This window comes from Lolium perenne, chromosome 1 (genome assembly GCF_019359855.2).
Source record: "Lolium perenne isolate Kyuss_39 chromosome 1, Kyuss_2.0, whole genome shotgun sequence".
NCBI lineage: Eukaryota > Viridiplantae > Streptophyta > Magnoliopsida > Poales > Poaceae > Lolium > Lolium perenne.
In genome coordinates, this window is record NC_067244.2 from 24,697,281 (window position 1) to 24,710,883 (window position 13,603).

Below are 13,603 nucleotides of genomic sequence, written 5' to 3' on the forward strand. Positions count from 1 at the left end.
AGCACATGATGTTGAGCACTCACAAGAAATTGTAGTTGCTCAAGTTGAAGGTCAAGACGGGGACCCAAAAGATCAAGTTGATCAAGTGATACCTCCAAGGCCAAGAAGAACCAAGGAGGAGATCGAGGCCCGTCGTCTAGCAAGAAGAGAAAGGAACCTTGAGCTTCGTGATCACACTCATGATAAGGTTCTTGGTGATATAAGGGCAAAGGTTTCCACAAGAAGGCAATTGGCTAATTTTAGCAACCATCATGCTTATATCTCCTTAGTGGAACCCAAGAAAGTATTTGAAGCCCTTGAAGATTCGGATTGGTTGGAAGCTATGCACGAAGAACTCAACAACTTCAAGCGCAACAAAGTGTGGACCTTAGTAGAGAAGCCAAAGGGGTGCCGCAATGTTATTGGCACTAAATGGATATTCAAGAACAAGCAAGATGAGTTTGGAAATGTTGTGAGGAACAAGGCAAGATTGGTGGCTCAAGGGTTCTCTCAAGTTGAGGGAATTGACTTTGGAGAAACCTATGCTCCCGTGGCTCGCCTTGAGTCCATCCGTATCCTTCTTGCTTATGCATCGCATCATAACTTTAAGTTACAACAAATGGATGTGAAAAGTGCATTTCTTAATGGTCCTATACATGAAGAGGTTTATGTTAAGCAACCCCCGGGGTTCGAGGATCTCAACTTCCCTAACCATGTCTACAAGCTCGATAAAGCTCTTTACGGTCTCAAACAAGCTCCTAGAGCTTGGTATGAGCACCTTAAGGAATTATTGGTAGACCGTGGGTTTGATGTTGGGCTAATCGATCCCACTCTTTTTACTAAGAGGGTCAATGGGGAGCTTTTCGTTTGCCAATTATATGTTGATGATATTATCTTTGGCTCTACTAACAAAGCTTTCAATGATGAATTCTCAAAGCTTATGACCGATAGGTTTGAGATGTCTATGATGGGAGAGATGAAGTTCTTCCTTGGTTTTGAGATCAAGCAATTGAGAGGAGGAACCTTCATCAACCAAGCAAAATATCTCCAAGACATGCTCAAGAGGTTCAAGATGACCGAGATGAAAGGTGTTGCGACTCCTATGGTTACCAAATGTCATCTTGCACTTGATCCCAATGGTAAAGAGGTGGATCAAAAGGTATATCGCTCCATGATTGGATCCTTGCTTTACCTTTGTGCATCTAGACCGGACATAGTGTTGAGTGTTGCTGTGTGTGCAAGGTATCAAGCTTCTCCTAAGGAGAGCCACATGATAGCTCTCAAGAGAATCTTTCGATATTTGGTTGATACCCCAAGATATGGTATTTGGTACCCCAAAGGCTCAAGTTTTATTCTCAATGGATACACCGATGCGGATTGGGCGGAGACAAGGATGATAGGAAATCAACCTCCGGGGCTTGCCAATTTCTTGGTAGGTCCTTGGTGTGTTGGTCATCTAAGAAGCAAAATTGTATATCTCTCTCCACCGCCGAAGCCGAATATGTTGCCGCCGCAAGTGGATGCACTCAATTGTTATGGATGAGGCAAACTTTAAAGGAATACGGTGTCATTTGTGACAAAGTGCCTCTTTTATGTGACAATGAAAGTGCTATCAAGATTGCCTATAATCCGGTGCAACATTCAAGAACGAAGCATATTGAGATCCGGAATCATTCCATCAGGGATCATGTTGCTCGTGGTGATATTGAGCTTATCTATGTTCCTACCAAAGATCAACTTGCCGATATATTCACGAAGCCTCTTGATGAAGCAAGGTTCACTTATTTGAGGAATGAGCTAAATATCATTGATTCAAGGAGTATAGCTTGACCATCTTGCAAACACACCTCCGTCTCAAAACTTTATTTGGTTTAGATGTAGGCATGGAAATAGGGGGAGTGCGGTTTAAATTATTGAGCTATCCATCCCCCCATAATGCCAACATTAAAGATTTCATTCTCGTTATATCATATGTTGATATGTGAGCTTAAATGATGAGTATTGGTTTGGACCCAAGATATATCTTCGCGGTGCCATGCCTTAACACTCATATATGGTGGCCTAGGCCACCACACTCTTCTTTGTGAAGAGTTGGAGTAATTTGGATCTTCATTGGATTTTATTGACATCTCCTTGTTCTTATGGGAATTGGCTCAATGTTTGGCTTTCTCTTGTGTTGATCCTTGCAAACTTGAGTTCATAGTACCATACCCCTCTTTGTGTCCATCCTATGCCATTCTCTCATCTCTAAACACTTTCTATGTCTTGCACAATCTCGTTTCAAACAAAAAATTTGCATACCAAAACTCATATTTATCTTTGACCAAATTGTTTTTTTTTAAAACAGGGGTGTTTAAAAAAAACAAGGGGCGGAGGCTGGCCGACCCGGGCCTGACCAGGCCGGTAGTACCGCCTGGGGCCTGGCCGGTACTACCGCCGGCCTCGGGCCGGTGCCTCCAAGTGAGGACGGGTCGAGCCCCGCTCCCCATCCCCTCCCCACTCGCCCCTCCTCTCCCCATCTCCAAACCGCCAGCCGCCCGGCCGCCCCTGCCGCCCTGCCGCCTCCCTTGCTCCCCCGGCCACTCTCCGGCCCCCTCCGGCCGGATCGGCTCCGTGGGAGCCTTCCCCCACCCCTCCTCCTCCATGGCTCCCGGTATTAGCCTCTCCCTCCGTGTATTTTGTTCGTATTTTTGGCTCACATGTGTGTTGGTTATCGGTTCTACATGCTTAGATTTTTGGCTAAATCTTACACTAAGAGGTTGTATCTATTGCTGATCTATGTCCTCTAGTATGTAGCACCCTTAAACTCTACAATGTAGCATTTTTTTTACCCATTGTGTGTGGCCATATTTTTTATCATGCATGTGTATTTTGGGTCAAAATTTTGTTTAGTTGAGATGAGCTTGTGCCCTTATCCCATGTTTCCCTCGGCTCTGTTCGTCTATTTCACAGGTGCTAGTCGGAAGAGGCGAGGGGATCCGACCCTTGAGGATGATTTTGTTGAACAAGATGAAGTGTTACCCCGTGCCACTACTGCGCGTGGTGCTTCTTTGGCAAATAAAAAGAAAGGGAAAAAGGCTATTGAGTCCTATGGCAGCGTCCGCCTTCATGAATACATGGCTATTCGCACCGCTAACCCCTATTTGGGGCCTCGGTCTTCTCGCACCCGCAACCGCCACTTCTACACCGAGGTTCAAGAGCGCATATTCAATGAAGTCTATCCTCCCAAGATGAAGGTTGTTGATCAACGGTATATCAGCATTGACCATTTGAAGAAGAATGCCTACTTTCATGAAGCTCTTGGGATTTGCGAGGAGTTTGGTTTGCTTCCCATCATGACTTTCCAATGCAACTATGATCCGTACCTTGTGACTCAGTTCTTTGCCACAGTCTATTTTCATGAGGATAAAGCTCGCTCCATTACTTGGATGACTCGTGATGAGGTACTCACTACCACTTGGAGCAACTTTGGACGGATTCTTGGTTATCCTATTCCGGAAAATTGTGAAGATGACCGTTCTAGTGGTTGGAGGTTTCACGAGGAGTCTAATGCAAGCACCAAAGATGTTCTTGCGCCGCTCTATATGCCCGGTCGATGCAAGCTTGGATTCACTTCCGGTCTCCAACCCGTATATGATATTATGCTACGCATCTACCGTAAGACCGTTGCCGTCAGAGTTGGTAATGTTGATGAGATCCATTCTTTTGTCATTGACTTGATGCTTCAAACTCATCTCCGGAAGGGCAAAGGTAAGAAAATGGATGTCATGGATTGCCTCTGGAACCAGATCTTCGGGCGTATGGTGGAGAAGAGGTCTCCTTCCTTTGCTCCTTTCATCATGAAGCTTATTTCTGAGGTGTGGCGTGAGAAATTTGAGGGCGCTATTCTGGAACCATACTCACCCCTCATTGAGCATCATCGCAAGAACATTCTTATCAAAGATCATGGGCTCCCAGCTCCTACCTCAGCCTCTGCAGCTCCTTCTGCCTCAGCAGCTCCTTCTGCCTCAGCAGCTCCTTCAGCAGGTCCTGCAGATCCTTCCACTGCTCGCCGGTTTGCTGGCCTTAGACTCATTGATGGTTTTACTCCTCATATGGCCCTTGGGGGGCCTCCGGCTCACTCCGCATATGATCCCATGCTCGAGCCCTCTTGGTACACCAAACTCAAGATCAAGGTAAAGAAGACCTTCTGCCTCCAGCTGGACATTCAGGAGCGCATGTATGACGCCTATGTGGCAGAGAAGAAAGCTCGACGCCGTCAGAAGAGCATCATGGAAAAGCTTGGGGTGGAAGTGTCTCCTCCAGGATCTGAAGAGAATATCCTTCCGAAGCCTCAGTGGATTTATGCTCATAGCCAGTGGTCTGATGGCGAGGATGGACCCTCCTATGATGTCGACTCCGATATTGCCGGGGACTTCCTTGATGGCTAGGGACGATAGCATCGCTCTTCAACCTTTTTGGCATCTTGATGTCAAAGGGGGAGAAGAGTTCTATTAGGTTCGGGATTTGCATGGGAAGTCACAAGCTTGCGTTTTCTTTGACTCTTTATGCTTGTGACTTATGGTTATCTATTGTTGAGAACTACTTATTATGCTTTATGAACCTTATCTATGTGTGTGAGTCATAGGGGCTATCTATTTATGTATGAGACATTATCTATCTACCTATCTATGGTAAAGACTAAGTGAACTTCATGTGGTATGATCTCTAAACTCAACACTTGTCTTTACTCACATATGGTTGTCTCTTCTCTATACAAGTGATGAATTTATTTGCTTACTAAACATCTTTGCACTTGTTGGTGATTCCTATTTACTTGAGTAGCTTGATCCTAGATTATGTGCCTCTTATTCAAATGTTAATTCTATTAGATGCACATGTCTAGGGGGAGCTTTTTATGCAAATCTTATATTTTCTCTGCTCAAATACCCTCATCTTTTGCAAATCTTATATTGTCATCAAGAAACCAAAAAGGGGGAGATTGAAAGATCATATCTCATTTTATATGTAGTTTTGGTGTTGATGACAATGATAATATATGAACATTTCGGTTTATAAGATTTGTAGGTTATTACATTCTCTAGATGCTCAAAGCGTGAAGAGTATGCAAGATATCGGAAGAGAAAAGAAAAAAAGAAAGAAATGAGAAGAAGAAGAGAAAAAGAAAAGAAGAAAAGAAGAGAGGAGCCGGAGGCTTGGGCGGTACCGCCGGCCTGGCCACGGCCGGAGGCTCCGGCCCTGGTACCGCCCAAGGTACCGGTGGCGCGGGGGCGCCTCAGTACTCAAGCCAGGGAGGTTGGAGCCCCGGCGGTACCTCGGCCGGTACCCTAGCCGGAGGCTCCGGCCTCCCCCCCCCCCCCCCCCCCGGCCGAGCTCCCCTGGCCACGTGGCCTTCTCCTGGTGGCCGCGCCCCTCGCCTAGGAGCGGTAGTACCGGCCCAACCTGGCCGGTACTACCGGCCACCCCTCTCCAACGGCTCCATCGACTGCATCGGCAGAGACTATTTATAGTCTTCTTCTCCAATGTGCTAGGGTTGCTCACTTTCTCCCCAAAAGACATACACCATTGTTTGAGCCACCAAGAACACCAAATCCATCGGATCTCCTCCCTCAACCACCCAAACCCCTTGTGCTTTGGAGAATCGAAGGAGAAGACCCCGATCTACATCTTCACCGAAGCAATTTGCATTTCCCCCTCATTTTGTTGAGGGCCCCTTGCTAGTGTTCCTCTTTGGATCCCTAGTTGATTTGTGTTGATGTATTGTTGTTGATTGTTGTGTTGTAACAGATTTGGGAGCCTCCAATTCGGTTGTGGATGTGTGCCCCAAGAACCTTGTAAAGGCCCGGTTTCCGCCTCGAGGAAATCCCTTAGTGGAAGTGGGCTAGGCCTTCGTGGCGTTGCTCACCGGAGATTTGAGTGAAGCCTTCGTGGCTGTTGGTTTGGCTTTCGTAGCAACCACACTCCTCCAAACGTAGACGTACCTTCTTGCAAAGGAAGGGAACTACGGGAATCATCTCCGTGTCATCGCGTGCTCCACTCTCGGTTACCTCTATCCTATGCTATCTCTTATATTGCCTAGCTATATCTTGCTTAGTTGTTAGCCTTGTCATATAGGTAAATTCACTTAGTTGCATATCTAGAGAATTTACCTTTTGTGTCAAGCCTAAATTGAAAAAGAACTAAAAATTGGTTAGCACCTATTCACCCCCCCCCCCCTCTAGGTGCGGCATACGATCTTTCAATAGGTTCTGCCTCCGGCATATGATTCAGAATTTTCAGAGAGCAGGCCATAGGGGAGAAACTTTGAAGAATGATGTTTGGGCTATTGCCAGGTCAACAAGCATCCCTAAATGGAAGAGAACTATGGATAAACTGCAACTTGATTGTAATGAATCATTTCAATGGATTGAGAAGTTGGATCCTAAAACTTGGGTGAAAGCTTTTTTCAGTGATTTTCCCAAGTGTGAGATGCTTTTAAACAATCACTCAGAGGTGTTCAATAGGTACATTACTGATGCATGTTTCATTCTTTTAAACAATCACTAGTCTTTGTATTCCTCAATTATGACCTTGTTTTCCATTGCTTGTAGCTACATTGTTGAAGCAATAGAGATGGCTTTCCTGTCTATGCTAGAAACAAGATTTTACAAGATTTTTCAAAGGCAAGAAAGCAAGCAAAGAGAAGGGGTGACCTAGATAGGACGTATCTGTCCAAAGATAAAGAAAAAACTAGAAAAATTCTTTGAATGGAGTAACAATTGCATTGTGAAGCCAGCTGGGAATTATTTATTTGCTGTAGAAAGCCATGAATTCGAGAAGGACTATAGTGTTCACTTCAAGAGTAGAACATGTGACTGCAAAAGATGGCAGGCATTCCATGCCACCATGCCATTGCTTGTTGCAGGAAAGATAACATCAACTATGAGAATTTGGTCGACAACTGCTACACTGTAGAGACATACAAAAGAGCATATGCCTACACTCTAGCACCACTTCGAGGTAGAGTTTTCTGGGAGAAGATGAATGCAACTCGAGTGCATCCACCACTCTACACCAAGGTGATGGGAAGACCTAAGAGATGCAGAAGAAAAGCACCTAAAGAAAAAGTGAAGGAAGGAGTGCCTTACTTCACTAAAGCAGGAACCATAATTCACTGTTCCATTTGTGGGAAAAGTGGTCACAACAAAAAGGGGTATCAAACATATCTTCTTAGTCAGCAGCAGCAAATGGAAGGAGTAGTTTGGAAAGATGAAGAAATAGACATTCCGTCCATTCTAGAGGTAGTTCTAATGATGCTCCTTCCTATGATGCTTCGTACTTAATTTGCAACTTCTAACATTTCTAATTTCTATTATTACAGCACATTTACCCACAGTCAGCCAATCCTGATCTTGATCCTACAAACATACAAGAGAGCATGGTCTACAGAATGCAGCAAGAGGTGCAGCATATGGTCTTCACATTTTATTACTGCTATATATGTTCCATATTAATTTAAGTATCTTTCGTCTTGATGATTTGTTTCTGTCATCTCATTGCAGTAAAACGAGCACATGCCAGCAAATAGAGTTCTAGGTCCTTTGCCTGAAAATGAATTCATTGCATCTGCCAGAGACAGTATTCCACAAGCTACAACAAGGATCACAACTGCATCAACAAGGGGGAATTTGAGAGCAAGAGGAAGAGGCAGGGCAACCGGAGGAAGAGAAGCTACGGCAGCTGGAACTAGAGGAAGAGGAAAAAGAAATGCTACAGGTCATGGTACTGTACATGCAACCACAAGTAGAGGAAGAAAAACAAGAAAAACCAATTCTATGGTTGGTAATGCAGATGCAAACACAACAAGAGGTCACAGCGGCATTCCTGATTTGAATGATGCTATTCCGGAGCTAAATGCACATGAATGGCCTCTAAGTCAGAATGCACCAGAAGCAGATGATGCTTAGATGTCTAGTTGTTTCCACATTGAACCTGTAATTCTCTTTATTTTCATTGACTGAAACCACAGGTCATGGTACTACATCACATTATAATTGCATTTCCTTAACCTTTATGTGGAATAACACTGTACTGGTTGCCCTGGTCCAAGCCCTTGTATCAGTTTGCTTATCTGTTTTTTGCTTGTTTAGATGTGCATATCTGTGGAATAATGGTCTGTGCAATAGTAGATGTTAACAGTCAAAGACACCCTGCTTGACAAAATTAACATTGCTGTTGATAAAGGAGAATCATGTACAGGCTCCCATATTCTTATTATAGACAGAAAGGCTTATTTCAACAACATATATTATTGTTTGTAGGCCTCTTCAAACAATTAGTGTACAATTACTGTGATATTCATAACATTACAAGAGACAAAGGATGTTGCTTCAGCTTCTTCAGTTAGTTCAGTTAACTGTAGCAGCATGTAGCAGTCTCCGTTATTCAGTTAGTTTAGTTAACTGTAGCAATTTGTAGTCTGTACATCAACACATGATGCATTCTCTTGTTTCCGCACAATCTATTCATAATAGTTATGAATTCAAACCAGATTCCTCTTTATTTCATTGACTGAAACAAGTTATGAATTTTACATTCATGTTGTACACAGTAAGACCATATCTTCTTCTACTATTGGTCAAAGGAAACCCCTAGTGAACAAAGCTACACATGCATACTGCACTACACTACAGAACTAGCAACTACACACAGGAAAATCAATTTTTTCTTGTCCCTATTTCTCATATCTTCTCTGTGATTTGTCAGCAACATCTTCTTCTCTGCCTTCAGTTTCTCAGTTTCTCGACCTCAAGCTGCAATTCAGCTAGCTTTCTCACAAACTTCTTCCTTGTAGTTACTCCGGACTTGGTTCTGCAAATTAGCGTAAGAAAAAAGATGGTCTGAAACTGACTACCAAGTGCAATGTTAACTGAAACTCACTACAAGTGCAGAGAAGCACACACAGCCGGAATGCTCACCTCCGCAGCTGATTCACTTCTTGAGCATGTCGCCGTCGGCCTCATCTTCGCCCCCGAGCAGTACACCTCGCCGGTCTGCGTCCAGACCCCGCCTTCCGCCCATGAATTTCCGGCGAAGCCAACGGAGCTACCAGGGAGGCAAGACGGGAGTGCCTCCTTGCTGCGAGAAGATTGAGCTGTGTGCCGTTAACAGTATATTAACATGCAGTCCTTTGCTGCTAACTGATAACTACATTTACCATCTACCAGCAATGTCAGGCTAGCATAGCACGTCTTTTGGTGCTGACCAAAACTTCTTACCCTTACCAATTCAGCGCACTAGCTTGTTACTGTGAGAAGGGACAGAGTCTGCTGTGGAGGGTACTAACTAATGGTCTCTAGTCTATGACAGGATTCAAAGACGAGCAAGAAGCGCTCAAAACCAAATCCACGAATGATGGGATGGGGGTTTCCGAAGTACGGACCTGGACGGCGGCGCTGCCGTACTTGGGAGGGTGCCTCGGCGACGAAGGGAGCGCCTCCATCCGCGAACCTCTCCAGCAACCACGGCCCGCGCCTACTCCTTCGCCTCCATCCGCGAACCTCTCCAGCACCCACGGCCCGCACCTCCATCCGCGAACCTCTTCAGCACCCACGGCCTGCATCAACTGCCGCAGCCTACTCCTTCGCCTAATACCGCCGCCGGCCTGGGCAACCGCCTCCAGCTCTCGAATTGAGTACCTACATACCTTTTTCAAATTTGAACCAGTTTTAAATCATGAACAATTTAAAAACCCAACATTATAAAATTATAATCATTTTTAAATACTGAACATTTTCGAAATTTTATTATTTTTTAAGTCATGAACAATATTCAAATATTAGAACGAGGAAAGAAAAACTCGAGCGATGCTCCAATACCTTTTCCTGTAGCCTAGGTGTTCGCTGCAACTCGCTTACTGTGCGTGCTCGTTGGGCCAGGACCAATTCAGACTAAGCTATCTTTTTTTTTTTTTTTTTTGAGAACTTTCAGACTAAGCTATCTAGCCGTGGGGGAAACAACCTTTTTCCCGCCTAGCTGTGGAACGGATTAACGCCCATCCGCGTGGGAGAGCGAGCGGTCTGCGGCCCATCTTGTTCTGTTTTTCGCTTTTTCATTTTTTTTGTTGGTTCTTTTCTGGTTTGATCGGTTAAATTTTCTTTTTTCGGTTTTCCTTTTCAGTTTTGAACATATTTTTAAATTCGAGAAAATTTCAAGAGAAAATTTTGAATTGGAGCAATGTTAAATTTCGAGAAAATTTAAATTCGAACAAGTTTTAAATTCAAGCAAATTTTGAATTGGATAAATTTTAAATTCGAGCAAATTTCAAATTTGAGTAATTTTAAAATTTTGAAGATATTTAACATTTGAACAAATTTAGAATTTGAATAATTTCTTCAAATTTGAACCTTTTCAACTTTGACCATTTTTTGTAATGCAAAGTTTGAAATCTAATTTTTTTTTTATAAAAAACAATAGAAAAAACGTACAAGAATCTCTTCTTGTGCGGCTGGGCTACCCCAACACGGATGGGCAAGAGGGAACTCAGGCGGGGTATAGGTGCACCCAGTCGTGGGCGAGCGATCGTGTGACTCGCTTGAAGCGAGCTATAGGGGGGGGGTCTGAGATCAACTTCAACCAGGAAAGTCTTATTCAGCTGAGCTTATAGATAACCCACATGCAAATAGACTTGTCCCATTTTTTGTTTTTTTTCTCTTTTTTTCTGTTTTTTTTTATTTTTGTTTCTCTCTTTCCTTTTTATATATATATATGGTTTATCGTTCTATTTTTTTTTTGCCTTTCAGGTAATTCATAAATACTTTTTGAACCCGCAAACTTTTTTTAACATGTGATTATATTTTTCAAATTAGAAACTTTTGTTTAGACCCATGAACTTTTTTTTGAAATGGGAACATATTCTTTTTGAACATGCATGTGATCAATTTATTTTGTAAAACATAGAAATATGTTTTGAATCCACAAATTTTTTGAAAACCTCACGCATATATTTTGTTAAAACTCATGAAGATTCCTATTTTAACCCATGGATAATTTTTGAAAACATGAACATCTTCTTCAAGATGTATACTTTTTTCAAAACCAAGAACATTTTCCAACACCTAATTTTTTGTGTATATATGTGTATGGTTTTTTGGAACTCGTGAACATAATTCGGGCTACGACATCTTCATATAGCCTCTCGGCGGCTCCCCAAACCCACCATAGACTATAGCACTCCTCCATGTGATCTATATTTTGTGGCGTCATGTCCTATAAGTCCCCGACATAGACATCCTAGCTGGTGCGCCGAAGCGTCAAGCCCAAGATACGAAGGGCCAGGCCGAGCTCGGGCTATGGCGTACTACCGAAATAACTACAAAAACCCCTAAATGCATAAAATCTATTTGTTTTTACCAGAAATAAGCTTAAAATCTATAGAATATGAAAATAATTAAATGAATAAAAACCTATATTTACATCGTTGTATAGGATTCAGTTCAGGCTTAGTGTTTTGAATACATACACTATGAAGAATCGATATCGTATATGTTGATTTGGTAGTGTAGATGCACACAATTTTTTTTAAATGGTCAACCTGTATGCATGTTTGACTGAAATTGTATCCACGTTTTTTGAGTTGAGGTAGTACTCCGTACATCATTTGTCCCGAAATTACTACTATTCCCATGGTATCCCGCAAGTTATAAGAACAATATAAGACAAGTTGACATAGAGAAGTTTTTCGGTGGGAAATCCAAAGTAAATTAGAAATTAATTTGTCACCCGAGACGTCTCTAGAAGGGCTTTGGATTTTGGATATTTTTAGAATGTATCGTCAGCGTTGCCCCTACATCAAGGGAGGCCCGCGTGGAAGTTTGGCACCGGGCTTGGGTTGGCTTCCATGGCCCTTTGTGATTAAGCTAGCCGTTGGTACCATGATTACCTGTATTTTAAATTTTAAAATCCATCTTTTGTTCGAAATAAAAGGCTAAATTGTAGGTAGCCCTTTCTCCACGAAGATTACCTGTATTTTAAATTTTAAAATCCATCTTTTGTTCGAAATAAAAGGCTAAATTTATGCACGTGCTTATTTCAGATAAATAAGCGGGTCAAAGCTACCGGTAAGAATCGAGTTTTTACGGTATGCCACATGCTCATTTGTCAAGTTGTCAACTAATTTTTTTCCCGAACCAAAAGATTTTGCATTTATGTTTCGGAGATGTTTTGTTGTAGATTGCCCTTCACCCTCTTTAGTTTTGAAAAATGAGCTTATTTTTTTGTAATGAAATTATCATTTTGAAAAAGTTGGTTCACTCTTTTAAACTAAAGAGGGTAGAGGTTAGAGGGTATACTAACAACAGCTTGCATCTCTCGTTTTTCTCTTTTGGTGAAGATAGAGGTTCAGATCAACTATATTCCACTATATGTAGTGGATTAAAGCAGTTCACGTGGGGAAGATATTTACACTTACACTTGCGCGCGCAAGCACGTACATTAATATTCATGCATGCTACATGTTCATGAACGTACAAATGCTCGTGAGTTCCATATATGCATATACAGTACCATCCATGAATACACACGGTGTATGTGTGTGTGTCTCTCTGTCTCAGATGGGCATCAACCATCGTAGGAAAAAAAAACATCATGGATATGCCTTTCGTCTCCAAGGGGAAAGAGAAAGGCAAACTAAAGGAGGGAAGGAAACGTCCTAGCTCGCTAGCATCAAGCAGTTAACCTTGCTCGATTAAGCAGCCACTTGGCTACGCTTTATCAAAGGTGAAAACGGCTGCCTACCTACAAAACATACATCATAGACACGACACTTGTTCGGTCGGATTTCGTGCTTAATATATGTCATACTAGTATGTCCCGTTCATTGTTTAATTTTCCCTTCATGCATGACCGACAGTCTGGCGGATATGCCAAGCCTTTTCATTCTAGAGAGGTACAAAATTTGCATCATGCTAGCTATCACCATCGCATCCCGATAGGACTTGAGGAATTAAGGTTAATTTGTTACCGCTGGAGAAGAACCATCTCTTTTTGTAAACGAGCTGTCCATTCCCATCAATGAAGAGATATGAACATGATGGCACGTAGTGGCTTGGCATGTCACGTTTTACAAGAGATCAGTGTTGTTTTTCTCTTTGGTGAATTCTAGAAGCCATATTTAACTAAGTCAAAACCTTACAATATATCCCCGCAAAAAAAAGAAACCTTAAAATAATGCATTAAAAAATAAAAAATTACAAGCATGTTTTAAAGGAAGTCGTCGACGTGTGCCGTTGCCGTCTCTATATTTGTGGCTGGAGTTTTTCTTGGAAAATAAATGAGTTTTTTTCGATAAAGGGAATGTATTAATATCAAAAGATACCAATTACACCCAGCCTCTGCAAAACAACGCCCCACCCTAATGGCAGTACGGATGCACACAGCCAAAAAAGAGAAAAAAAACTAAGAAATAAAAGTCCCGCTATAGCCTTCTAGACATAGCAACAGTAATACAACCACCACCGTGACAACACCTGAAGTACAGACTCTCCAAAAGCGACGCCTCCAAGAAGAAAACAGTGCACCAGCGCCGTCGTCGCCCGACCAAAGGTCTTAGGATTTCTCCCTGAAGATAGTCCCAACTCTCAAAACA

The 13,603-nt window shown here is 42.6% G+C and overlaps 1 long non-coding RNA gene across 1 annotated transcript; it reads right to left on the minus strand.

Annotated features, from left to right (window-relative positions):
• Positions 1 to 8,492: 8,492 nt before the first annotated feature.
• On the minus strand, positions 8,493 to 9,645 carry LOC127330585 (uncharacterized). Its single transcript, XR_011752247.1, has 2 exons — positions 8,937 to 9,645; positions 8,493 to 8,829 (listed from the first exon to the last, which is right to left on the minus strand). It is a non-coding gene; the product is annotated as an uncharacterized lncRNA (long non-coding RNA).
• Between the last annotated feature and the right edge of the window lie 3,958 nt (positions 9,646 to 13,603).